This window comes from Camelus bactrianus, chromosome 34 (genome assembly GCF_048773025.1).
Source record: "Camelus bactrianus isolate YW-2024 breed Bactrian camel chromosome 34, ASM4877302v1, whole genome shotgun sequence".
NCBI classification, from domain to species: Eukaryota; Metazoa; Chordata; class Mammalia; order Artiodactyla; family Camelidae; genus Camelus; species Camelus bactrianus.
The window spans coordinates 21,410,285-21,437,382 of record NC_133572.1 but is presented as its reverse complement, the minus strand read 5'-3'; positions in this window follow the sequence as shown (position 1 = coordinate 21,437,382).

Sequence of the window (27,098 nt, the reverse complement as noted above, 5' to 3'; positions counted from 1 at the left end):
ACATATCTAAGGGGATGCACTCGCTCCAACGTGGTTTTCCACAGCAAACCGCTTTTACATTGAAACCTGCATTAGGAAACACTCTGAGAAATCAGAGAATGTGTGTCTAGAAGTCCCTCTGCTTTTTATGCTGAATGAAGGAACGCCTCTCCACATGCTCAATTAACAGAACTGTATGAGTGTGGAAGTCGTCCTTCAACAACTTGTTGGAAACCCGAGTTTCAGTCCAAGGTAAACTACGCTGCTTTCATATATATGGGGACGTACTAGCACGAATTCGGTATTTCACAGCAAACCACTTTTACTTGAAACTGGCTTTGAGAATCATGCTGAGAAACCAGGGTAAATTTTTCTAGTGCTACATATTCTCTTTATGCTAGATGAACGAATATCTCTCCACGTGCTCAATTCTGAGGGTTAAGTGTGTGTGACAGCCTTCAATCACCTACCTTGTTGGGAACACACAGTTTCTTTTTAGTGGGCAATAACACTACATACATATATATGAGGAGGTAATATCTCCAACTCGCTTTTACAGTGAAAAATTCATGAATTTCAAACCCGCACTAGGAACATACTTTGAAATCAGTGTAAGTGTTTCCCACTGCAACCCATTCCCTTAATGCTAGATAAACGAACATCTTTCCACATGCTCAATTCTCAGTATTAAGTGTGTGTGAAAGCCGTCAATCACCTAGCTTGTTGGGAACACACAGCTTCTTTTCAGTGGGAAACTACACTACATAAACATATATGGGGAGGAACTGGCTCCAACTCGGTTTCATAGTGAAAACTGTATGAACTTCATACCTGCACTATGAAACATGAGAAACCAGAGTAAATGTTTCTACTGCAACCCATTCCCTTTATGCTAGATGAACGAATGTCTCTCCACATGCTCAATTCTGAGAGTTAATTGTGTGTGGCAGCCTTCAATCACCTACCTTATTGGGAACACACAGTTTCTTTTGAGTTGTAAACTACAATGCATACATATAAATGGGGAGGTACTATCTCCAACTCGCTTTTACAGTGAAAAATGCATGAATTTCAAACTGGCACTAGGAACATACTTTGAAATCAGAGTAAGTGTTTCTACTGCAACCCATTCCCTTTATGGTAGATGAACGAACGTCTCTCCACATGCTCAATTCTGAGAGTTAAATGTGTGTGAAAGCCGTCAATCACCTAGTTTGTTGGAAACACACAGTTTCTTTTCAGTGGGAAACTACACTAGATACATATATATGGGAAGTTACAAGCTCCAACTAGGTTTTACAGTGAAAACTGCATGAACTTCAAACGCTACTTACATATCTAAGAGGAGGAAATCACTCCAATCTTGTTTTCCAGAGCACAGCGCTTTTACTTTGAAACCGGTGTTAGTAAACATGCTGAGAAATCAGAGAATATGTTTCTACATGTCACTCTTCCTTTTATGTTGGATGAAAGACAGCCTCTCCACGTGCTCTAATTTCAGATCTGTGTATGTGTGGAAGCCGTCCTTCACCTACCTTGTTGGGAACTCAGATTTTCTGGACTAGGGAAACTACACTGCTTTCATATATATGGGAACGTTTTAGCACCAACTCGGTTTTCCACAGCAAACAGCTTTTACTTGAAATCGGCTTTGAGAAACAAGCTGAGAAATCAGAGTAAGTGATTCTGTATGTCACATTACCTCCAGTGCTGGATGAAAGAACACCTCTGCACATGCTCACTTCTGACATCTGAATGTGTGTTAGAGCCGTTCTTCACTTAACTTGTTGGAAACCCATAGTTCCTGGTCTATGGGAACTATGCTGCTTACACATCTAAGCAAAAGCACTTGCTCCAACTCTGTTTTCCTCAGCAAACTTGTTTTAGTTTGAAACTGGCCTAAGGAAACTTGCTGAGAAATCAAAGAATGTGTTTCTGTATGTCACTTAACCATCAATGCTGGATTGAAGAACACCTCTCCACATGCTCTATTTTTAGATCTGTATGTGTTTGGAAGCCGTTCTTCACCTAGCTTGTTGGGAACCCAGATTTTCTGGACTAGGGAAATTATGCTGCTTTCATATATATGGGAACGTTTTAGCACCAACTTGGTTTTCCACAGCAAACCCCTTTAATCGAAACTGGCTTTGAAATACATGCTGAGAAATCAGAGTAAGAGTTTCTGTATGTCACTTAACCTTCAATGCTGGATGAAAGAACACCTCTCCACAAGCTCACTTCTGACATCTGAATGTGTATTAGGGCCGTCCTTCACCTAACTTGTTGGAAAACCTGAGCTGGTCTATGGGAACTACGCTGCTTACATATCTAAGCAGAGGCACTCGCTCCAACTCTGTTTTCCTCAGCAAACTTGTTTTACTTTCAAACTGGCCTAAGGAAACATGCTGAGAAATCAGAGAATGTGTTTCTGTATGTCACTTGAACTTCAACGCTGGATGGAAGAATGCGTCTCCACATGCTCTATTTTCATGCCTGTGTATGTGTGGAAGCCGTCCTTCACCTACGTTGCTGGGAACTCAGATTTTCTGGACTAGGAAAACTACGCTGTTTTCAAATATATGGGGACGTACTGGCAACAACTCGGTTTTCCACTACAAACTGCTTTTACTTGAAATCGACTTTGAGAAACAAGCTGAGAAATCAGTGTAAGTGTTTCTGTTTTTGCTTAACCTTGAATGCTGGATGAAAGAACGCCTCTCCACATGCTCACTTCTGACAGCTAAATGTGTTTTGGAGCAATCTTTCATGTAACTTGTTGGAAACCCAGAGTTTCTGGTATAGGGGAACTGAGCTACTTACATATCTAAGCGGAGGCACTCGCTCCAACGCGGTTTTCCACAGCAAACCGCTTTTACTTTGAAACTGGCATTAGGAAATATGCTGAGAAATCAGAGACTGTGTTTCTACATGTCACTCTACCTTTTATGCGGGATGAAGGCTTGCCTCTACACATGCTCAGTTTTCAGATCTGTATGTGTGTGGAAGCCGTCGTTCACCTAGGTTGTTGGGAACCCAGAGTTTCTGGACTAGGGAAACTATGCTGTTTTCATATATATGGGAAAGTATTAGCACCAACTCGGTTTTCCACTGCAAATTGCTTTTACTTGCAACTGGCTTTGAGAAACATGCTGAGAAATCAGAGAAAATGTTTCTGTATGTCACTTAACCTTCAGTGCTTGATGAAAGAACGCTTCTCCACATGCTCACTTCTGACAGCTGAATGTGTGTTGGAGCCGTCCTTCACCTAACTTGTTGGAAACCCAGAGTTTCTGACTTCGGGAACTACACTACTATCATATCTAAGTGGACGCATTTGCTCCAATGAGGTTTTCCACAGCAAAGTGATTTTACTTTGAAACCGGCGTTAGTAAACTTGCCGAGAAATCTGAGAATGTGTTTCTACATGTCACTCTGCCCTTTTTGCTGGATGAAAGTACGCCTCTCCACATGCTCTCTTTTGAGGTCTGAATGTGTGTTGGAGCCGTCCTTCACCTACCTTGTTTGGGAATGCAGTGTTTTTAGCCTAGGGGAACTACACTGCTTACATTTCTAATGGGTGACACTCCCTCCAAAGCGATTTTTCAGGGAAATTTGCTTTTACTTTGAAACTGGCTTTAGGAAGCATTCTGAGAAATCAGAGTAAGTGTTTCTGCATGTCAGTTTACGTTTTAAGCTGGATGAAAGAACTCCTCTCCACATGCTCACTTCTGAGATCTGTGTGTGTGGAAACCGTCGTTCACCTAGCTTGTTGGGAACCCAGAGTCTCTGACCTAAGGTATCTACACCTTTTACATATCTATCTTTTGTCACTCGCTCCAACCCCGTTTTCCACTGCAAACCGCTTTTAATTGGAAACCGGCTTTAGGAAACTTGCTGAGAAATCAGAATATGTGTTTATATATGTCCCTCTGCCTTTTATGCTGGATGAAAAAACACCTTTCCCCATGCTCACTGTAGAGTGTTGAATGTGTTTGGAAGCTGTCCTTCACCTAGCTTGTTGTAAACCCAGATATTCTGTCCTATCAAAAACACGCTACTTATATGTCTTTGTGGAGGCACTCGCTCCAACTTGGTTTTTCAGCGCAAACTGCCCTTTTTTGCAAAAAGGAGCTGGGAAACCGAATTTGAGCGATTGCCTCCCCATAGATATGTAAGTAGCAGTTTCCCTGAAGCAGAACCCTCTGTTACAGGTTTTATAGGGACACCATGAACTGACCCACGTGGGAGCTGCAGAGGATTCCAAGAACAAAAAATCCTACACCAAGAAGTTTGAAACAACTAACCACAGCTCTTGCCATTTTTATTAAAAAATGAGCCTGAAGTCTCACTTGGGGAAGATTGTTCTCCAGGACATTAGTCTGCCTTTATCTTGTCTGCAGCTGTCTATATGGATCAGGTCATAGTGCCTCTGTAAAACCTCTAACAAAACAAAATTTATTTTCTATTCTGCAATTTGTTGTCTTTATATCAGTGCAAAAGTTTTAAGATCCTTAAAGATCAGAGCCTTGAAAATAGGCTTTCCTATAAATTTTAGGTAAAGGCAACATTGTCTCACAAAAGGTGCAGAGTTAGCAAGACTAAGCCCAGAAAAGAGGGCACGGGGTTAAAGCCAAAGAACAGATCTAATATGAAGTCAGGTTTGTTCTTTTCTAATATAGTATATTCAATTTTTATATTTTAAGTATATGAGTAAAGTTTAGCCTTTTCCCATTTTAAATTGTGCAATTAAGGTGCATTAGGTGCATTAACAATGCTGTGAGACCAACACCACTGGTTTCAGACTATTGTCTTCCTCAAAGTAAAAGCTTGAATCCAAAGCACACCCCATGTCCTCCCTCCCCCAGCCTGTGACAAGCCCTCATCCCCTGTCTCTTTCTATGTCTTTACCTATCCTGGAGGTTCCCTATCAATGAAATCATATAAATGGTGGCTTTTCTGTTTTTGTTTTTGTTTTTGTTTTTTTGCATGCCCATATATCTTAAGCAGGGATGGGTAATTTTTTTTGTTTTTAAGTGAATTAGCATTTTTGTATTTTGAGAGGAAAATCCAGGTGGATTAAAGATGAGACGTATTAAATGAAGCCCTTTTAGTAACTCTGTGCAAAATGTCGTAGTAGGAACTGATGTTCTAAGTGTGAAACCAGAGCCAGAAGGGAGGTGCTTAGCTCTTCGTGTGGCAAAATAAATCCAAACAAAACCAGAAAACAAAGGCCAAGAAAGAGAGCTGGAAAGACAATCCACAACCTGGAAAAATCATTCCTCATGACTCAAGGTCAGAGAAAGGCTTCACATCCCTGTGGTCCAAAAACCTCTTGAAATCCAGTGTTCTGAAAAGAAACAAAACACACAGTCAGTTCCAATGAGAGGCAGTGCAGGTGGCCAGTGTGTGTCAGATGAGGACACAGACAGAGGGACACACTGTGGAGACAGCATTGGCCAACATCAGACTGGCAGGCATTTAGCCTGGTGACAACCAGATCTTGTGACAATGTGAGGAGGCAGAGGACCCAGCAGGTTGCCTGGAAAGAAGAGCAAATGGACGCTCCTCTCTGGGAGAACAGGGTACAGGACACATCAAAGTGCCACAGGTGCATCCCTTCCCCAGCAGTGCTGATCCTTAGGGCTGATCCCACCAAAGTTCTTGCACAATTTTCAAAGATTATTTTTCTTCAGTAACATGAATTCAAAATAATCAATATGTCATCAAGGGATTTTCAGAAGTGACCTTCCCTGGGCCCTAACAATACACACACATAAATACACACATATACACATAAATACAAATAGAAACATAAATATGTACACACATACATCCAGGAAAAGAGACAGACAGACTGAAACACAGAGAAGCAGAGGGAGACAGAGAAACAGAGAGACAAGACAGAGAGAGAGGCACTGAGAGACAGACAGGGAAAATAAACACTGGAGCTGGGAAGGAGTGGAAATCACGCATTTTCACAAGTCAGTCTACATCTCAGAACCTGGTCCCAATGTCCATCCACCCTCCAGGGAAGGGTGTGGGGATCACACAAGGACGTGTGACCAGAAGGCAAAAAACTGGAAGACATTGTGGGGCAGCCCACCCCAGAGGCCGAGATGGGACACTGGGCCTGTATGTCAACATGACAGAATGACCTAGGGGGTTGTATGCCAGAGTGGACTATGTCAGAGTTGTATTTAATTTCAGCCCCAAGACTGGGAGCTGGGAAGCAAGCAGCAAGGAAAGTGACTTTCTCCAGGCCCCAGGGCAGACCCCGACCTGTGTGGCATGTGATCTGCACTCCGCCAGCCCTCTGTGGGGTCCTTCCTTTGCTGAGTCTGTACACGAGCTCCCTGTGATGTCAGCCCATGGAGGTGACAGGTGCAGTAGGGGTTTCTTGGTCTAGAGACAGGATGGGTTCTCTAGGAAGCAGAGGATAGAATGATCCCCACTGTGCCAATGGGGGATTCGGGAGACACTGAGAGGCTCGTGGCTTGTCCAGGGTGACAGCACTGCTGAGTGGGGGGAGCCAGGTCTGAACCCATCTGTGTCCTCAGAGCTGCGGCCCTGGCTGCATCCAGGCCTCCCCAGGGCTATGGGGGAATTCTCAGTTGGTGTTGCTGTGTGAGGACATGGCATGGGGTGGGAAGTGAGCCATTGGCAGCCCAGAAAGTCCCTTGGGGAGCTTTGTTTAGGGAGGAGGCTTGGGTAAGGGGACTCCAGGAAGTGACCTTACTTCCCTGGCAACAGAGCACAACAACTTGGAACCGAGGTCACCAGGCACCCCCTCTGTAGAGAAGTCCCTACTCAGCTCACCTGGTTGGAGACAGAAGCATGTTCTGCTGCATCCCAATATCCCGAGGCCGCAGCCCCCGGAAAGCCCGCAGCGAGGGGCTGTAACAATTGAGCCGACACTGGGTCAGGTTTCACCCCAGGTGCCTCTGGCCTTTTGGCCAGTGAGACCCAAAGGTAACACAGGGAGACCAGGACAGTCCCGCCCAGGCCGGGCCACCACTAAGATCCCACCCAGGTAGGCCCACGGCCCCTTCCTGGCTGGTGGAGGTGGAGCAGTCATGTTGGGGATGGGTTTCTGCCTCAAGCAAGAGCAGGTCATAGGCCTGGGGGGCTGGTCACATCCACAGCCCAGGTCAAAGCTGGCTGGCTGGGATGTGGAGAGCCGGGGCAGGGTCCTGCAGCCCGAGGTGGAGCCCATGCTCTCTGGGTACGTCTTTTCCCACCCGGGTGTCTGAGCTGAACAAGGTCCCGGTCTGATCTGGCAGCAGAGGGTCGAGTGGACAGAAGCAGTTTTCCTGGTCGGGCAGGGCTCTGAGACTTCCAGGCAGGGTCAGCTGCTGGTCACTGTCATTGCAGAGCCTGATACTACATACTGAACAGAAGCTGATGAATAAGAACACCAACGCCCCCTCCCCAAGTGAAGGGATGGTGTGCTACTCTTCTGAGGGCCAGCGCAGGATCCAGGTGAGTCTGGATATGGAGGGGTCCCCACCACGATGGCCCAGAAATGAATGGGGCAGGCCTCCGACCCAGACATCACCCAGGGCTCTCCCCAGGGACCTGCCCGGTGCTGACGGGCAGCTCAGCACACCCGGCTCTGACCCGGAGCACTGTGCCAACCTCTCTGCAAGTCAGGTGGAGGATCAGGGGCCGCCGAAGCAGAGCCCGAAGGTCAGAAATGCAGGGCTGGTGCCTGTGTGTAGGTGAGGGAGGGGCGAGGGTTGGGCCACACAGGGAGGTGTCCCCAGAGGCTACTGTTGGGACCAGAGCAAAGAATGGCCTCAGACCACCTGTCTGGAAGAATTCAGTCACAGAACACATCCTGTGGGCACTTTCTGGGTGGGAGCTGTCTGGAAAGCTCTGGGAAGGTTTCTGTCTTTCAAGAGGCACATGGAAAGGGAGGCAGGTGGGTAAATTATTCCTCTCTCACAGCATGAGCTCTTCCACAAGACTTAAAACTCTCTCCACATCCAATAGTTACAGAGCAGGCAGGGGCAGGGGAAGATGTCAGAGACCAAAAAATGGACAATCTGGATCCAGCAGGAGACCCCAAGCTCCCTCCTGCTGCTCCTGCAGATCCTCCTGAACCTGCATCTGCACCTGGACTGCTGGGCAACGGAGAAGCAGTTCAGGCATCACCACCCCCTGGGACGGAGCCCCCTCTGCACCCACCCACACCTTCTTCTCCAAAATGTTCTCCAAAATCCCACCGTCAGTCTGCCTTCCTCCCCCTCACAAAGTTGAGGTCCCTTCCGCTGGAGATGTTATTGTTTGTTTTTTTCTTTAATTTCCTTTGTTTGTTTCACATTTTCTTTTTTCTTTTTAAAGTTTCTTGTAATAAAATATAGACCTTTTCCCTTTTAAGTTGTGCAATTCAGGAGCATTAGGTGCATTCACATGATGTGCGACCATCACTACCATCAAGTTTCACACTATTTCTTTCCTCAAAATAAAACCCTGGATCCAGAGCACGCACTCCCCTTTCTCCCTCCCCCAGCCCCTGACAACCCTAAGTCCTCTTTCTCTCTGGGTGTCTTTACCTTTCCTGGGTGTTCCCTATCAATGAAACTTTATGAAAGGTGGATTTTGTGCTTGCCCACTTGTTTTAAGCTGTGGCTGGTGATTTTTTGCTTGTTTGTTTTCACTTGAAATAGCATTTTTATTATTTGAAAGGGAAATCCAGGGGGATTAAAGATGTGATGTACAAAATGAAGCCCTTTTAGAAACTCTGTGCATAATCTCATGGTAGACACTGCTGTTCCCCCTGTGACACCACAGCCAGAAGACAGAAAGGAGATTCTTAGCTCTTCCTGTGGCAAAAACAAAACCAAACAAATCAAAAAACAAGCAAAAGCCCAGAAAAACAGCTGGAAAGACAAATCACAACCTGGCAAAAGTGTTCCTCATAACCCAAGGTTGGAGAAAGTTTTCACATCCCTGTAGCCCAAAAACCTCTCGAAACCCAGTGTTCAAAACAGAAAGAGAACAGACATGGGCAGTTTCAATCAGAAGCAGTGCAGGTGGCCAGTGTGTGTCAGAGATGCTTGATCTCTCAGGTGAGGACACAGGTGGATGGATACACTATTGAAACAACACGTCACCATCACACTGGCAGGTCTTTAGTCAGGTGACAACCAGCCCTGGTGACAATGTGAGCAGGCAGAGGCTCCAGCAGATACCCTGGAGGGAAGAGTGGACGGACACTCCTCTCCGGGGGAACAGGGTGCAGCACTCATCAAAGGGCCACAGGTGCATCCCTTCCCCAGGATCCTTAGAGTTCATCCCACTAAAGTCCTTGCACACCTATTCAAAGATGTCTTTTCAAGGGTGTTCATCACAGCACTGGTCGAAACATTTGGAATTAAAGCAACACTAAGGTAAATGGAGAGGGGATGGGGTCCATTCGTTCTGGTTCACGTAGATGAATGAATGCTGTGCAGTTGGAAAAGTGGGTGCCTGGTCTCTACCCAATGTCAAGGGAGGCCTCAGGGTGGAAGTATGCAGACCCACCGTCTGCATCCAGGGTCCCATCTGCACGACCACATAAGTGTGAAATTAACATAGATGGAAATGAATCTGATTGTGAGTGTGTGAGAGACAGAGATAGAGAAACTGAGAGACACAGAGACTGAGAGATAAGCACCAAATCATTCATGACAGTCACCTATGTGGGTGGGATTTACAAATCTCTTTTCTTTTAGGTAATATTTCAATTTTTTGTAATGTGATGTATTGCTCTACTAATTCTAAAAGGATTAAAATCCTAAGTTAATGTAACCCACTCACTACGTATCTATGGAGTAATTAAAGTACATTAATCCTATTTTTAAAAGAATTTAAAGCCTTCTCAGGACTCAGTTCCATGTCCGCTCCGTGGCAGCAGAGGTTCTCCAGGAGGTCGTGTCTCTTCTGAATCAGCATCCAATAGAGGTGAGGAAGAAGTCCCAGACTTGGACACTGAAGACTACAATAGATTAGAGATTCTGTTGAGAGAAATTAAGACCTACATTCACAGAAAATAATCCCATATTCATGGAGCAGAAGGCTTCATTCTACTAAGATGACAATAGTCCATGAATAGATCTAAGGATTCAAAGAATGCCTACCCAAATCCCAGGTGGTGTTTTGCAGAAATTGACAATCAATCTAAAATTCACGTGGAAAATCCAGGGGCTCTGAATACATGAGTGAATCTTGAAAAAGAAGAAAAAAGTTTGAGGAATGGAAAGTCAGATGGAACCCACGGTTAATACAAAAGCACTTTAAGCTGAAGATACCTGAGATTCAATAGATGTAGAAGAAAACCTGTCATGGAAGCCAGTTCTCTCCTCCCCCTTTGCCCTATTAAGTTAGGTTGATAAAAAAAAAGCCTTTAACTTTCACCATTTAACATGGTAGTTACTTTTCTGGTTGGCTCCTGTGTGTGTATAAATAAACCGTTTCTCTCGTTCATCTCCTCTTTACTTCTGTGGTCTCTTTGGGAGGGACTCTGGATGATAGGGACTTGATCTTTTCTCACCTTCTTTAGTAACATCTTTTGTCCATGGTGAAGTGATTAAAAAAAAAAAGGCTCATTGGTTTTGGGTCAGATTTGTAACATGTATACCTTTGGAGACCCCCTGGAGGAACAAGGGGGTTAAATACTGCTGGGAGAATTTACTGGTTTTATTGTCCAAATGCCCAGTAAGATGCTATTTTCAAGGATTTTTTTTAAGGTTCTTACCCTAAAACAAGTACCCTATCTAAACTTCTTACCTGATCAAATAGAAAGAAAGACAAAGGAGAATCATGCTTAGCCTAAGATTTCCTTAACAAAATGGAAGGTCAGACTCAAATTCATAGCAAAAATTAAAATCCATGTATACCATCAACCCTCCCACCCTTTTGTAGACTGTCCTCATGTAATCTTCCAGATGGCTCCCTGGAGAAAGCCCTCCCCAAGATCGCACATGGCCAGCTCTTTGCCTGGACCTCGTGCTTGCTTTCAGAACTTGGCCCAGTGGGAGGTTGGTCCCCACGGCCTGAGAGGGGCTATTTGTGAAACATTCTCTGCTAAGACCCACCAGGCTGAAGGGGACCTGTGTTCTCTGAGGGAGAGAGAGCACACCGAGCCTCTGTGGAGGCATCTCTGAGATCATCCAAAAGGCACACAACTCTAACTCTGGACACAGAAATTTTTGATTGGCATCTTAGTTGGAAATCTCCTCCTAGATAGAAAGAAGCAGATTCAAGATGTTGCAATTGATGGGCAGGTCGGCCTCTCGAATTTGTCGATGAGGAGGATACGCAATTCTCTGCAGAAGTAGGAACACCCACCTCTGCTCTGCTGACTTCATCTATAGAGAAACAGATACACAGCTCTAGGGGGAATTCAATGCCCAACAACCCTTCTTACTGACGTCAACGTCCCTACTTTATTCTCCTGTCAGTTCCCTGCAGAAAACCTGTGGGTCAGCCCCAAATATCACATACCCATCAACCTGAACCACTCTGTGTCTCTCCTTGTCCAACTCGAGCACTAAGGCCTGTGACCGTTATTGTCAAGTCGTGTCCCCTTTCAGCCAGTCTCCCGCCATCATCCCAGCCCAACCTTGGTCTCTCCAGGTCAGCAGCACTCTTCCCACTGGCTTCCCATCAGCTTACCTTGCCCTGCTTCCATTGCTCATTCCCCATACATTACCCACAACAGTCTTATTAAAGTATGAATCAGATCAAGATGTTCCCCTGTACAAAATACTCTCGTGATTTTCCATTTTATTGAGAAGAATATCGAGTCCCTACCAAGGCCCTGTGTGATCCGGTCCCTCACCCGTCTCTGCAGCCTCAGTTCTCACCGTCCTGCTCCAGCCCATCTTCATCGCCCAGATGGTCCCCAGCAGGACAGCTGTGTTTGTAACTCCAAGTCTTGTACTTGCACTTCTCCCGGCCTGGGAGGCTTTTCTTGTCTGTTACCTACGTGGCTTATTCTTTTGCTTCATTCAGGACTTTGTTCAAATTATTTTACCCTCAAAGAGGACTTATCTGACCACATTATTTAAAATAGCACACACATATTTCCTATTCAATCATTTTCTCTCCTAATATGGTTTATGTTTCTTTGTGGCAATTATTAGCACCTGGCAGTACATCATATATTTATTTGCTTACTGGTTTATTGTCTATCTTTCTTACTAGACCTATATTCATGGAACCACAAATTAATGTTTTAAGCAGTAACTTTCAAACCACCTTTAAATGAATTATTTTATAAGATGAGAATTTCAGAGGCTTCCATGGGTTGCTTAGGGGGAAAAGAGAAAGGATTCAGGTTGAACTAGGTTATTAAGGACCTGGGAGTTGGTTATTTATTTTATTCACAGTAGTGTGTATCTGTTAATCCCAAACTCCTAATCTAGCAAAGGACCGAGCTGATTACTATTTTTAAAAAGCTTTTTTTTTCCTTTTAAAGTTGGGTGGTTTGAGATCTCTTTTCTTCTTTGTTCTTTTTCTTTTTTTTAAAAAAAAAGCATTTTTCTTCTTATTTTTTTACACTGAGGTACTGCGAATTGAACCCAGCATGTACTCTACCCCTTGAACTATACCATCCCCTCCAAAGACAATTATTTTTATACTTTGACAATACCATACTGAATTAAGATTTTTTTTTTACTTTATTTTCCCTTCAGAGAGTTTATAACTGAGGGAGAGAGTCAGAGGAAGCCCTGGACCATTCCTTCCTTCTCAGCGCATTACTACACAGCAGAGGAGCTTGGCTGTTGCCAGGCCCAGCTCACCTTTCTGCACTGAGGGCCGACTCAGGCCACTTCTCTAAACAGAAGCATGTTATAAGCAGCAGAAAGCCAACTAGTGAGCAACAATGACAAAACTGACCCACCTGCAGTTGGACATCATCTGCTCTGAAATGATCCTCTTAAACCTCTTCTTCCTATTAGTGGATGGTTTTCAAAAATATTCCCAAGGAGATTAATCTCACTCTATTTTTCTGGATTTCTTGGGCCTTCTATGACTTTAGCTGCAGGCTTGGTTTTCTGCAGAACATCTGCAGGGAAGCCAGCCAGAACACGTGAACAGACCCTGCAGGCCACAGCTGAGGCCTCCGGTCAAAACATCCTTGTTGTGCAGAGCCTACGTTCATGGGACCATTTTCATGACTGCTGTAATTAGTTCTCATCCAAGTGTCCCACCGAAAATGTTTCTAGATGGAAGGTGATCTGACGCAGGTGAGCAGTGGGGATGTGGGATGCAGATGGCAGACATACTGGAAGGAGAGAAGGGAAATGTTTGTTCAGGCTTCAGTTTGGAAGATTTCTGATTTTCATATGGACATTAAACTGGGTCAGGCTGAAGCGCCGTTTGCTCTAAGACGGGGTGATGTACACGTATCCCTACAACTTCTAAAAAATATGTTGAATTTGGAAGTGACAGCCTAGGGGACAGACAGCTTAGAGTGACACCTACGTTCCAGGATGCCTATGATCTCGGGCTCACAAAGAGGAAAAGAAGACACATATTTTGCCTGTGTAGTTCTATGTGACATTATTTGGACCCTTGCCGGATGGTGTAAGATCAGAAATCATGTAGTCTTTCTTACGTCGCAAAGAAGACAATTCTTCTTGATGAGTCAGCAGACTGTTTCCAATGGCCCGGGGTCTGTGCCAGACATTAGCTGTCTAGACAAATACCACACAGCCCCCCATCCCTCAAGGAGATCACAGTGTGTCGTGGAAGAGAAAAATTTAAATAGGTTTTCAAAACAATGTGGTAAGAGTCACTTGGCATCATGTATACTGTATGTTCAGAGGGGCTTTTGCACTGCCTGGGGCAGGGTTCTAGAAGGTAGGGAACGTGTCAGAGAGGAAATGCTTTCTGCACTGACATCTGAAGGATTCCAGCAAATCTCTAGACCAGGAGGGTGCGTGGTGGGGACGGGATTCTCAGCAGCTTGCATGTCTCGTGCAGAGGTCTGGTCGTGTCTAAGAGCACTTTGCACTTAGGGAAGGAAGGTTAGTGAGGCTAGAGGCTGTGGGGAACTAACGGAAGCTGAGGCTAAAAAAAGCAGCAAGTAGGTGATGAGAAAGTGTAACGTTAAATCAGGGAGCGTGGACTTCCTCACATACTCATCAGGGAATTCTCTGTGGTTTTGAAGAGGAGAGTGACACAGATTAGTCATTAAAAGTGAGAAAAGTGGATTGTTCACTCTAAAGAACAACACTGGGGAGACTAGCAAGGGGTGGGAATTAATGCAGTGGGGAGCGAGGAGCAGGGACTTAGTTGCGGGATATTAAGGAAGAGAATTGTACTATTGACGAGGGTGAGGGAGTGGAAAAGTAAAGGAAAACTCCCAGATGTATGGCACGGAAAACAGATGGGATGGTGATGCCATTATTTGAAGAAGTAAACCTAGTTCTGAGCAAGTGTAAATTCAAACATACAGAGCTTGACATTTTTATGGGTTAATCAAGTGTGAATGTCTACTTGTCAATTATAAGTATATTTCTGGGACTGAAATAAGATGTCCTTGCTGGAAAAGATTTGACAATTAATCAGCGGACAGAGAGAGGTTGAAGCCACGGGAATAAATGCCACCCACTGACAGTTTATCAAAGAAAAGGGAAGGAGGGAACTTCTGGTTCAGAAATAAGGCAGACCGGAAACTTGAAGACCCACTCACTGAAGACACATAAAAACGTAGGGCACAATGCCGCCAATCTTTTCTTGGTTTTTTTTTTCTACAGGCACCTTTATTGTGGTATGATTCCTGTACAGTAAACTACACATATTTCACATTTACTATTTGATGAATTTGACAGATGTCTACACCCAGAAAACCATCACCACAATCAAGATAGCTAACATTTCCTTCACTCCCCAAGAGGGGCACTTTTCGAATTCCCATATTTATCCCTTCCCATCCCCTTCTCTACATGGTAACCATAAGTTTGTTTCTCTATCTCTGTGGGTCTGTTTCTCTTTTGTAATTAATTTCACTGGTGTCTTTTTTAGATTCCACATATAAGTGATATCATATGGCATTTTTCTCATTTTCTGGCTTACTTCACTTAGAATGACTATCTCTATGTCCATCCATGTTGCTGCAAATGGCATTATTTTGTTCTTTTTAATGGCTGAGTAGTATTCCTTGGTCTAAATATACTACTACTTCTTTATCCAGTCACCTGTCGATGGACATTGGGGTTGCTGCCATGTCCTGGCTATTATAAATAGTGCTGCTGTGAGCATTGATGTGCATGTGAATTTTTGAACTAGAGTTTTCTCCTGACATATGCCTGGGAGTGGGATGGCTGGATCATGAGTTAAGTCCATTTTCAGGTTTAAAGGAACCACCACACTGTCTTCTTTAGTGACAATGCAGCCCGTCTTACTGAAGCAGAGCCATGCTCAGAAATTAATGGGTATTTCTAGGGGCCAGATATGAAGTACAGTGAGTGTGGCCTGTTCAAGAATCAGAGGGCAGTCTGGCAGGGATGGAGGAGAGTGACCGGGAGACAGAGGTACAGGCAAGATTCAGACCACGTGGGTACATAACAGGCTGCGATAACGAGACTGGACTTCCAGTCATCCATTTGTAACCACGGGGCACTGGTTCCAGAACTCCCCTCAGATGTCAACATACATGGATGCTGACGCCTTTTGTATAAAATGGTATAGGACTAGTATGGAACTTATGTGAGCCCTCCCATGAAGTTTTTTTTATATATATATACAAAATTTTAATCGAGATATACACATTTTACAATGTTGCATCAAATTCCAGTGTAGAGCATAACTTTTCAGTTATACATGAATATAAACATACATTCATTGTCAGATTCTCTTTTGCTGGGTCCTCCTGTGTACTTTTAATAATCCCTAGCTTACTCACAGTATCTAATAAAACATGAATGCTATGTAAGTAGTTGCAGGTGTATGCCAAATTCGTGTTGTTTTTTGAAACTTTCCGATTTTTCCCGAATATTTTCAACCCAAAGTTAGTTGAATCTGCTGGAAAGGGAGCCACAACATACGGAGAAGCACCAAGCTCCTCCTTCCCACCTGCTAAATTTCCACTGTAAGTGCTGAAGGGGACCAAAGAGAAAAGAGTGCCTTCTAGCGGCTGAAAACGCTGAGGAATTCCTTCAGCGTAAGCAGCGCAGGAGAGTTTTCCGGCAAACTAGCACAAAAGGAGGGCCCGCCTGCACAGGAAGGAGAAAGGAAGACAGTGGAAGCAAACTCGCACCCTTCCTTGAGCTAGCAGATAGCAGTGAAGGAGGACAAGGAACTGGGGACACGTCAAGTGGGGAGCAAACCTGGCCGCTAGGTGCAGGGTTCACACAGCAGGAACAAAGTTTGCAGGATCAAAATAAAAAGGAGTGGGGGTGGAGGGAAGGGGCTGCCACAGAAGCGGGATCCAGACAAGGGCAAGAGCGCCGTGACCTCAGATAATGTGGCTCCCTTAGTAAGCCAGAAAAATGAAACTCTGAGGCAAGATATTGAAGATTCCACCGCAGCCACACGGATAACTCGATCTCTCAGTAGACAAAATGGAACAATAGGAGAGAGGAATCTTTCCTTTTCTCTTATTTTGGACCTTGGGAAAGGGAGCCACACATCTCTGACGGGAAGCATCTTTAATCTGGTAGAGAGATCACTTTTTCAGGAATAAGCATGGAGAGAAAGAGTGCGGTGATGCTTTAGCGGTTCAAAGCGGAAGCCCGTCTGAGAAACGGTAAAAACATGCTTCTCAATGAAGCCGAGTTATGGCAAAAAGCAGGAGGAAGCTTAAGGTAACCTCTCTTCATATCCATTCGGCAGACAAGACTAGCTGGTCTTTAAAGGCAGCAATTTCAATCAGGATAATTTTGTTATCTATTCTTTTGTTTAGTTTTGGTTTTGGTTATGAAAAACAAAGCCGTATTTTAAAACAGAGCTTGGGGCCCTAGATACGAAAAGTATTGTAGAGCGTTGAGGCTGAGAGTTGTTGATGAGGAGAACATAAAGCTGCGTATAGACAGGTAAGGGTTCCAAGTCAACTGCTCGAAAAAAATTAGCCAATCATGTCCATAAGATTCGAAAAAAAGTAAGTAACTCAAAAATGGGAAAGACATGGGATTAAATAGCGGTAGTGAGCAATTAAATCCAAGATGTTTATACCTCTATTTTCATCGTGAATGTAACAAACTTAAAGCAACTGTCTAAAAAGCAGTAACTGTAGCACGCGTGCGCACACTCACACACACAATTGGGAAGAGCAGAGAGGTAAAATATGCTCGATGTATCATGATTGAGAAACAAGATCTAAAAGATTATTTCATTTTTGAGACTGTTATAGCAATACTGGTCCAATTACGTATAAAGTTATGAACTTAGAGATGATTTATAAACATTTAGAGCGAATTTTCATTGAAAGGCAATAGAGCTTCCAAATCATTGAAGAGAAAATTAACCTCAAAAAAAATTAATCAATCCAGCAAAGGTGGAGTAACGGAGACCATAGTTACCAACCTAGAATAAACCCCAAGATGGATAAAATATATGAAGCAATGATTTGTAAGACATGTGAAAACGATCATCCACTAGGACCTCGTCCTGCCGCCTCCATACCAAGGCTGCTAGGCCTCCTACTGCCACTACCAAGGATGACCACCAGATGGCGACATTGCCTCCCTCGGCTCCTGCTGCAGAGCCAGTCCTGAGCAGTCCTGTTCCAGGTTTTGGCAGGCCGCTCCCAGAAGCGCTCTCGTGGGCCTTGGTCCCTTTTAGCCACCAGAAAAGGCATCGAGGATGAGCAGTGAGCCTCTTTACTCCGCAAAGATCTAGGAAGATATCTGATTTGTCAGCAGCCCTTTACCCTCGTCTGCTGTCTGTTAATCTCCAACCAACTTGCAGAGTCCACGTCTTGGGCAGCCTGCACGCTGGCCCCGGCCCATCAGAATCTGTTCCCCCGGCCGAGAGGCCACGCGTGGTCGTGAGCAGGGCTCCAGGCCTCTGGAGCCGCGCCGCTTGGACTGTGTCCTGGCCCTGGGCTCGCGAGCTCCATGCCCTAGGCTGAGTCACTTAACGTCTCTAAGCTGGTTTCCTCATCAGTACAATGAAGGCATAATCAATATGGGGGAGAAAATCAGAATCGAGGGGGACTACATTCCTGGTGAATGAAGATTATTTTCATTTGGAATTATACAGTGAGGGACACCACACCATGTTTACTACTTCAGACTTCTAAAGGACAGCTTCTACTGTTCTTCAAACTAATGCATGCACGTACACCCAAACACACGTGCACACACACTGACTCTGCTCCAGGTACATCCCCACGGATGCACACGTGGACTCATGGACCACACTCACACCCATAACATACAAACAACCAAACACGTCCCCAGGTGCACACGAGCGCACACGCACACACACGTCACACACACCTTTGGCGTCACTCTAAACCAAATTCCAATCGAGGGTCTCAGTGTCCATTCTTTCATCCGCTCAGAAGCTGCTGACTTCGGAGCATGAAGCAGAAGCCCCTCCTCTCTGGAGATGGTCTTTGCCTCTTGCAGTCTCAGCAGAGCCAACACAACTGCCCTGGACCTTTAAAAGTGAGGGCCAGAGCATACCTGGGAGTTCCCATCCTATGTAGGTCAACATTTTAAGTGCAGTCGGTTCTAAACTTCTGCCTTTACAACTAAACATTCATTAGAAGGGGGAAGGCCAGGCTCAACTTTAGAATCCCCAGACTCAGGGGAGTCTCGCAAAGAAAGTGCCAGTGTGGGGAGGGCCGATTCCCAGTCTCTGACCACTAGCCTGACCATTTTCTTCCAAATGCTGGGTCCATCCCATGCCCCAGGGGGCCTTGGACGTGCACAGGTGGAACCTAAGACATCACATCCGGGCTCTGCCCATACCCTCCATGCCAACAGCTGCCCGTGGGCCTCCCTGTGAGTGCTGGGAAGCTGAACTCCGGGGAGAGCAGGTGCAGACAATACAAGTGGGTCAGGGGCTGTTGGGGCGTGGCATTGAGGGTCCTGGGTTTCCAGAGCACGGGGTGGAGCCAACGGGTGTGTCCCCTTGGCCCTGCTGCCTCCAGCACTTGGAGGGCGTGGCCTGAGGGAGTGTCAGGGCCAGAGGGACCCTCTGTAGTGCAGGACCCAGGGCAGGGGGAGGGGCGGCCCTTAACGATGTCTAATGGCAGAAGCACTGAGGAAGGGCCTGAGGAAGTTATAAGGTATCCACATTCCCATCAATTAAAAGAACAAAAGCTCGCCAGAGGCGAGGGTGGGAAGGGTTTTGTTAGAACAAGGGAAGGGGCTTGCCAAGGTCTGGCCAGATAGGGATGGGGGGCTTGCCAGGCTGATGAGGAACCGAGAGGCCATCAGCCTCTAAAGACCTCCCGAATTCCTCCGAGTGACACTGAAATGCAGTGAGACACGGAAAGCACGATAAACACAGGCCGGAAACTCAGCAGCCTGTTGCTTGGTTCACCGTCCGTTAGGCGTCCCCTCTGATAGGAGCCTTTAGCACATCACCCAGGGCTGACCCGGCTCAGGATGCCAGCTGATATTCCACAGGTGGCAGCGCTTGCTGGTGACACGAAGCAGGCACGTTAGCCACCTCCCAAACACTGAGGCTCCTCCTGGGAGGAGCCTGCGGGCCCCCAGTCCAGCCTCTGCGCCACGATGCTCCTTAGTGCCACTCCCGCTTTGCTGCCCCGGCCTCTAGCTCTGGCCGCAACCTCGCTGGATTGTCGATCAATGTCCCCCAGGCACCACGTCTAAGCTTGGGATCCAGATGGGAACATGGCTCTTATCTTCTTCCCATCGATGGATCGTTCGGGCTTCATGTCATCGTGTTGGCAGGAAGGCCAGCACCGCCCTCTTGAGGCCTCCCTGAAGACACATAAAAACATAGGACACAATGCAGCCCATGTCTTTTTTTTTTAAAACATCTTGATTATGGTACGATTTCTGTTCCGTAAACTAGACGCATCTCCCATGGAGTATTTGATAAATTTTCATGCATGACTACACCCAGAAATCCATCACCACAATCAAGGTAGCTGCCATTTCCATCACTCCCGAAGAGGGGCAATTTTCCAATTCCCATATTTACCCCTTCCCACCCCCTTCCCTCCCTGCTAACCATAAGTTGGTTTCTCTAGGTCTGTGGGTCTGTTCCTCTTTTATCGTTAAGTTCATTTGTGTCTATTTTTTAGATTCCGCATGCAAGTGGTATCATATGGCACTTTTCTCTCTTCTGGCTTACTTACTTGACTCAGAATGACTATCTCTGTGTCCATCCATGTTGCCGAAAATGGCATAGTTGTATCCTCTATCTTGGCTGAGTACTAGTCCAGGGCATAAATATACCACTACTTCTTTCTCCAGTCACCCGTCGATGGACGTTTGGGTTGGTTCCACTTCCTGGCGATTATAAATAGGGCTGCTGTGAGCATTGAGTGTGCATGTGACTGTTTGAATTAGACTTTCCTCCTGACATGTCCCCAGGCGTGGGAAGGCTGCATCATAAGGTAAGTCCATTTGTGGTTTTTTTAAGGAACCTCCATCCTGTCTTCTCTAGTGGCAATGCAGCCCTTCTTACTGAAGCAGAGCCATGCTCTGAAAGTAACGGGTATTTCTACAGGTCAGACATGAGGTGCAGTGAGTTTGGCCTGTTCCAGAAGAAGAGGGCAGTCTGGCAGGGCTGGAGGAGAGTGACCAGGGGAGTGTGGTACAGACAGGATTCAGACCACGTGGGGACATGACAGGCTGGGATAAGGAGCCTGGGCTTCCAGTCATCCCTTGGTAACCATGGGGCACTGGTTCCAGGACTCCCCACAGATGCCAACATCCATGGATGCTGACGCCTCTTTTATACAATGACACAGGACTGACATGCAATTACATGCATCCTCCCGTGTACTTTTTTTTATATACAAACATTTGTTTTTCGAGTTATAGTCATTTTACCATGTTGTTTCGAATTCCAGCGTAGAGCACAATCTTTCAGTTATCCATGAACTTACGCATACATTCATTGTCACATTCTCTTTCGCCATGTCCTCCTGTGTACTTGAAATCATCTCTAGAGGGCGCGTGGTATGTAAGGAAATGTGAATGCTACGTAAGCAGTTGCCGGTGTGTGGCAAGTTCAAGTGTTGCTTTTTGAAACTTTCTGTTTTTTCCCAAATATTTTCAACCCATAGTTGGTTGAATCTGCTGGAGCGGGAGCCCATAGATACGGAGAAGCCTCAAGCCCTTCCCACCATCTAAATTTCCACTGTAAGCGCTGCAGGGGACCAAAGAGAGGAGAAGAGCGCCCTCGAGCGGCTGCAAACGCTGAGGAATTCCTTCAGCGTATGCAGCGCAGGAGAGAAAGTTTCCGGCCGACTAGCGCAAAAGGAGGGCCCGCCTGGACAGGAAGGGGGAAGGACGGCAGTGGAAGCCAGCTCGCACCCTTCCTGGAGCTAGTTGCTAGCAGTGACGGACGCAGAGGGACTGGGGCACGTCGCGTGGGGGGGTGGGCAATCCTGGCCTCCAGCAGCACGGTCCACACAGCTGGCACCCACTTTGCACGATCAAAAGGACAAGGTGTGAGTGGGTGTGTGGGGTAGGGGCTGCCTCAGCACTGGGATCCTGACAAGGGCCAGAGCGCCGTGACCTCAGCTAATGCGGCCCCCCGATTAAGCCAGAAAAAGGAAACTCTGAGGCAAGATATTGCAGATTCCACGGCAGCCACACGGATAACTAGATCTGTAAGCTGATAAAATGGAACCATCGGAACCAGGCATCTTTCCTTTTCTCTTCTTTTGGACCTTGGGACAGGAAGCCACACATCTCTGACGGGAAGCATCTTTACTCCAGTCGAGAGCTCACTTTTTCAGGAGTAAGCATGGAGAAAAAGAGTGCGGTGATGGTTTAGTGGTTCAAAGCGGAAGCCCGTCTGAGAAACGGTAAAAACATGTTTCTCAATGAAGCCGAGTTATGGCAAAAAGCAGGAGGAAGTTTAAGGAATTCTTTATTAATATCCATTCACCATACAAGACTAGCCAGTGGTTAAAAGGCAGCACTTTAATATAGGATTTTTTTTTTTTTTTTTTTTTTTTTTTTGGTGATGGAAACAATGCCATACACTCAAATAAGGCTTGTGGCCCTAAATACGGAGAGTTGAGTGTTGAGGCTGAGGGTTGTTGATGAGGAGAACATAAATCTGCGTATAGACAGGTAAGGGTTCCAAGCCCACCGCTTGAAAAAAATTACCCAATCATGAGTCCCTTTGATTGAGAAAGAAGTAAATCACTCAAAAATGGGAAAGACATGGGATTAAATTGTGATAGTGAGCAATTAAATCCAAGAACTTTATACCTATAATTTCATTGTTAATGTAACAATCTTAGAGCAACTGTCTAAATAGTAGTAACTGTAGCACGCGCACGCACACACACACACCCACACACAAACACACACACAATTTGGAACAGCAGAGAGGTAAAATATGCTAAATTTCTCATTATTGAGGACAAGATCTAATCGATTATTTCATTCTTGAGACTGTTATAGGAATTCTGGCCCAATTACATGTAAACTTATGAACTTAGAGGTGATTTAGAAACATTTAGAGAGAATTTTCATTCAAAGACAATAGAGCTTCCAAATCATTAAAGGGAAAATTAACAATAAAACAATGAATCAATCCACCTAAGATGGAGTAACGGAGACCATATTTACCACCCTACAATAAACCCCAAAATGGATAAAATATATGAAGGAATGATTTTAAGCACGTGAAAACGATCATCCACTTGGGCCTCGTCCTGCCTCCCCCATACCAAGGCTGCTAGCCCTCCTAGTGCCACTGCCAAGGATGTCCACCAGGTGGCGTCGTTTCCTTCCTCTGTTCCTGCTGCAGAGCCAGTCGTGAGCGGTCCTGTTCCAGGTTTTGGCAGGCCGCTCCCAGAAGCGCTCTTGTGGGCCTTTGTCCCTTTTAGCCTCCAGCAAAGGGATCTGGGTTGAGCAGTGAGCCTCCTTACTCATCGAAGATCTAGGAACCCAACTGATTTCTGAGCAGCCCTTTACCCTCTTCTGCTGTCTCATTCTCTGCACCCGACATCCAGATTCCTCGGCATGGGCCGCCTGCACGCTGGCCCCGTCCCATTAGAATCTGTTCCCCCGGCCAAGAAGCCATGCGCGGTTGTGAGCACGGCTCTAGGCTTCTGGAGCCGTGCCGCTGGCCAGAGATCCAGGACCAAACTTCACCCAGCAGTTGGCTGGCAGTGGCTTCTCCTGCCAGGAAACCTGCATATAAGCGTGTAGTCCAGCCCCATCCACCAGGGAGCAGATACCAGAAAGAAGAAAACAGCATTCCCCAAACCTGTGGATGGAGTCCACACACAAGCCAGATTGTGTACTGGGACTGGCTGGACCTTCTCCCTTAGGTGACAAGGGAAAAGTATACTGCTGGGACACATAGGACATATGCCACAGAGGGTTGCTGCTTCAAGGTCAAGAATTGTATCTAACCTACCTAAAAATTCATATAGAAAGACAGAATGAGGCAGCAGACAATAACTCCCAGGCCAAAGCTCAAGATAATATCCCAGAAGAAGAAATAAGTTATGAGGAGATAGGCAATTTATCTGAGAAAGTTTTAAAGTGATGATGGTGAAGATGTTTAGAGAACTGAAGAGGAGTACAGATGCACAGAGCAAAATTTTTAGCAAAAATTTGGAAAATATAAAAATACCCAAACAGTTGAAGAATAAAATCCCTGAAATGATTTTAATGATCTAACACACTAGAAGGAACCAAGAATAGACTAAATGAAGCAGAACTGATCAGTGAGCTAGAAGACAGATTAGTGGAAATCACTACTGTAGAGCAGAAAAAAAAATGAAAAGGAATGAAGACAGTTTAAGAGAACTCTGGCACAACATGGAGCACACTAATATTCGCATTATAGGTTTCCCTGAAAGAGAAGAGAGAGATAAAGGACCTGAGAAAGATTTTTATGAGATAATAACCAAAAACTTTCCCAGCTTGGGAAAGGAAAGAGTCACCCAAGTCCTGGATCAACACAGAGAGGAACACACCAAGGCACATAGTCATCAAATTGACAAAAATTAAAAATAAGGAGAAAATGTTAAAATCAGCATGAGAAAAGCAACAAAACAACACACAAGGGAACTCACGTAAGGTTATCAGCTGATTTCTCAGCAGAAAATCTACAGACCAGAAAGGAGCAGCACGACATACTTAAAGTGATAAAAGAAAAAAAATGTACAATGAAGAATACTCTATCCAGAAAGGCTCATGTTCAGACTTGATGCAGAAATCAAAAGCTTCACAAATAGACAAAAGCTAAAAGAATTCAGCACTTCCAAACCAGCTTTACAGCAAATGTTCAAGGAACTTCTCTAGTCATCAAACTGCAAGAAAAGGCAACAAAAATGAAGAGAGCTGGGGTGGGGGAGACATATACAAGATTGCTTTGGCTGTTAGGGGTCTTTTATTGTTCCATATAAATTTTGGAATTGTTTGTTTTAGTTCTGTGAAAAATGCCATGAGTGTTGACAGGGGTTGCATTGGATCTGTAGATTCCTTTGGGTAGAGGCCATTTTGATAATGTTGTTGCTTCCAACCCAAGAGCATAAGATATATTTCCATTTCTTTGTATCATCCTCAATTTCCTTCATCAGTGTTTTACAGTTTTCAGAATATACGTAACCTCCTTGGTTAAGTTTATTTCTAGGTATTTTGTTGGTTTTGATGCAATGGACATGTTTATGCCAGTTCTAAAATTCTGGGTTTTGAAGTTAAAAATGAATGAAGGCCAAAAAAGGAAAAATACACTTCTCTCTTATGGGTGAATTGTATTCCATTCCCTACATATGGTGAATCTCCTTTATCCATTCATCTGTTGATGTGCACTTGGGATGCTTTCATGTCTTGGCAATTGTAAATAGTGTTGCTGTTAATAGTGGGATGCGTGTATCTTTTTGAATTTTTATTGTATTTGGTTTTATTCCTTTAATAACTACTTAAGTTTAAAAAGCTAAAGCTCTAAACATTATTAGAGACAATGAACAGTGCATAAATGTAAATTTAAAAAATATGTGCAGTAAAGACAGCTGATAGACTCATGAGGGATTTCCTTTTGTGTGACACTTTCCTTTTTTCTTGCTGCCTTTAGAATTCTATCATTGTCTTTAAATTTTGCTTTTTGAATGATGATATGTCTTGATGTGAGTCTGTCTCAGCTGATCCTGTTTGAGACTCTCTGATTCCTGTGCCTTGATACTCGTTTCCTTCTTCAGACCAGGGAAGTTTTCAGCCTTAATTTTATCCAATGTTTTCTCAGACTTTTTCTCTCTCCCTGCAGGGACTCCTGTAATGTGAGTGTTACTATGCTAGCTGCTGTCTCAGAAGTGCTTTAAACTCATGTAGCAGGCCTTTTCTTCTTGCTTTTTTGATTGGGTGTTTTTCATGCTGTCTTCCGGATTGCTAATGGATCATCTGCATTGCCTAATCTTCTGTACGACCTGCAGTTCTGCTCTGATTGGTCCTTTTTTATATTTTCTAGTTCTTTCGACAGTTCTCCCGGTGCCCATCTCTTCAGTTCAGTTATCATTCCTGTTGCTATTGCTTTGACCTCTTTGTCAGGTAAAGTATTTATTTCTTTTCTTTATGGTTATTTTGTTATTCTTTCATTTAAAATGTGTTCTTGTGTCTTCTCATTTTAACTTTCTGTATTTCTGTGAAATTAGGTGAAACAGTTGCCTGCCCCAGAATGAAAGGTGTCCTTGTGTGAGAGCATTCCTGTGCAGTCTTCTGTGCCCAGAGGGCTTGTTTGGACGAGCTGGACCTGAAGTGATCCTGGGCTGCCCTCTTCCCCCGGGACGTGCTGGCAGCCGCTGCAATGGCTGGAGTGGGGGCCGCAGGGCTGGAGTCAGAGGGGCTGGAGCCAGTTCCAGGTTGAAGCAGGGGCTTCTCCTCTGCTCAGTGACTGTTCCAGCCCTATCAGGGGTGGCACGGGGTCCTGTGGGGCTGGAGCAGGATCTCTGTGGGAGTGGGGTTCTCCTGGGTGTGGTGGCAGTCTCTTGTTTGGGATGTGGCTGAGGCCTGAGGGCTTGCAGCGGCCCTTCTGTACTGGTTTTACCTTTTCCCCAGTATGCACACCTTGGCTAGACGGTGGGTCGTGGCCAGAGAGATTGGGAAAGCACCACTGAGCTGGCCCCACCCCGTCAGGTGTGCACAGGAAAGTGAGTTCTGGGGATGGCAGGCCCTGCCCTGGTGCTAGTGCTGTTCCCTGCAGAGTGTGTGCGGGGACACTAGCTGGCCGTGACTGCCGGCCGCCTTCTCAGAGGCAGGGCCGCACCCAGGCCAGCGCCACTTTCTCCCACGGTGTGCACGCTCACTGGCAGTGGGGGCCTCCGCCTGAGTGGGGAGCAGCACCAGAACACGGAGGGCGGGAGCAGGAGCCTGGGGGAGTCCAGGGGTCCCCCTAAGCCACCCCTGCCAGCCGGCCGGAGCCCCAGGCAGTGTTCAGCCTGCTGTGTCCCTGCCGTGACGGGGAGTCAGCGGGTCTCTGCACAGGCTCTTCAAGAGCAGTGGCTCCGCATCTTACAGCGCCCCAGCAAGCTCGCTGGTTTTCACCCCAACTGAGGGGACTCCTCATCCCGGTGCTGAACCCTGTGCCTGGGTGTCTGACACGTGGTTCAGACCATGACGTAAGGCATGGGTGGTTGTGAGGGCTGGAGCACTGCTGTGACATCATGCTGTCTGCGCACGGATGCCCACCGCTCCTGCTGTGTGTGGCTGGTGGGGAGCCCTGCGGGGAGTGGCTGTACGTCTGTCTGGCACAGACAGATGGGGCTCGTTATGATCATTCTTTGTAAAGATAGTATAAGGACAGGATATACCATCTGGTGTTCCAAGGGACTGAATATTATAATGTGTGATGTGCCCCAGCTGCCTAGTGTGAGCAGCATGACCGCAGGTGCTCTGGGTCCAGGAATGCAAACTCAAGTTAAGCCCTTGGGAACCAAAGGAGCAGGTCCTAAAGGGGTCTGCTTACTCTAAATGCTCTTACACATGCCAGTCATAGGGAAACACCAGATT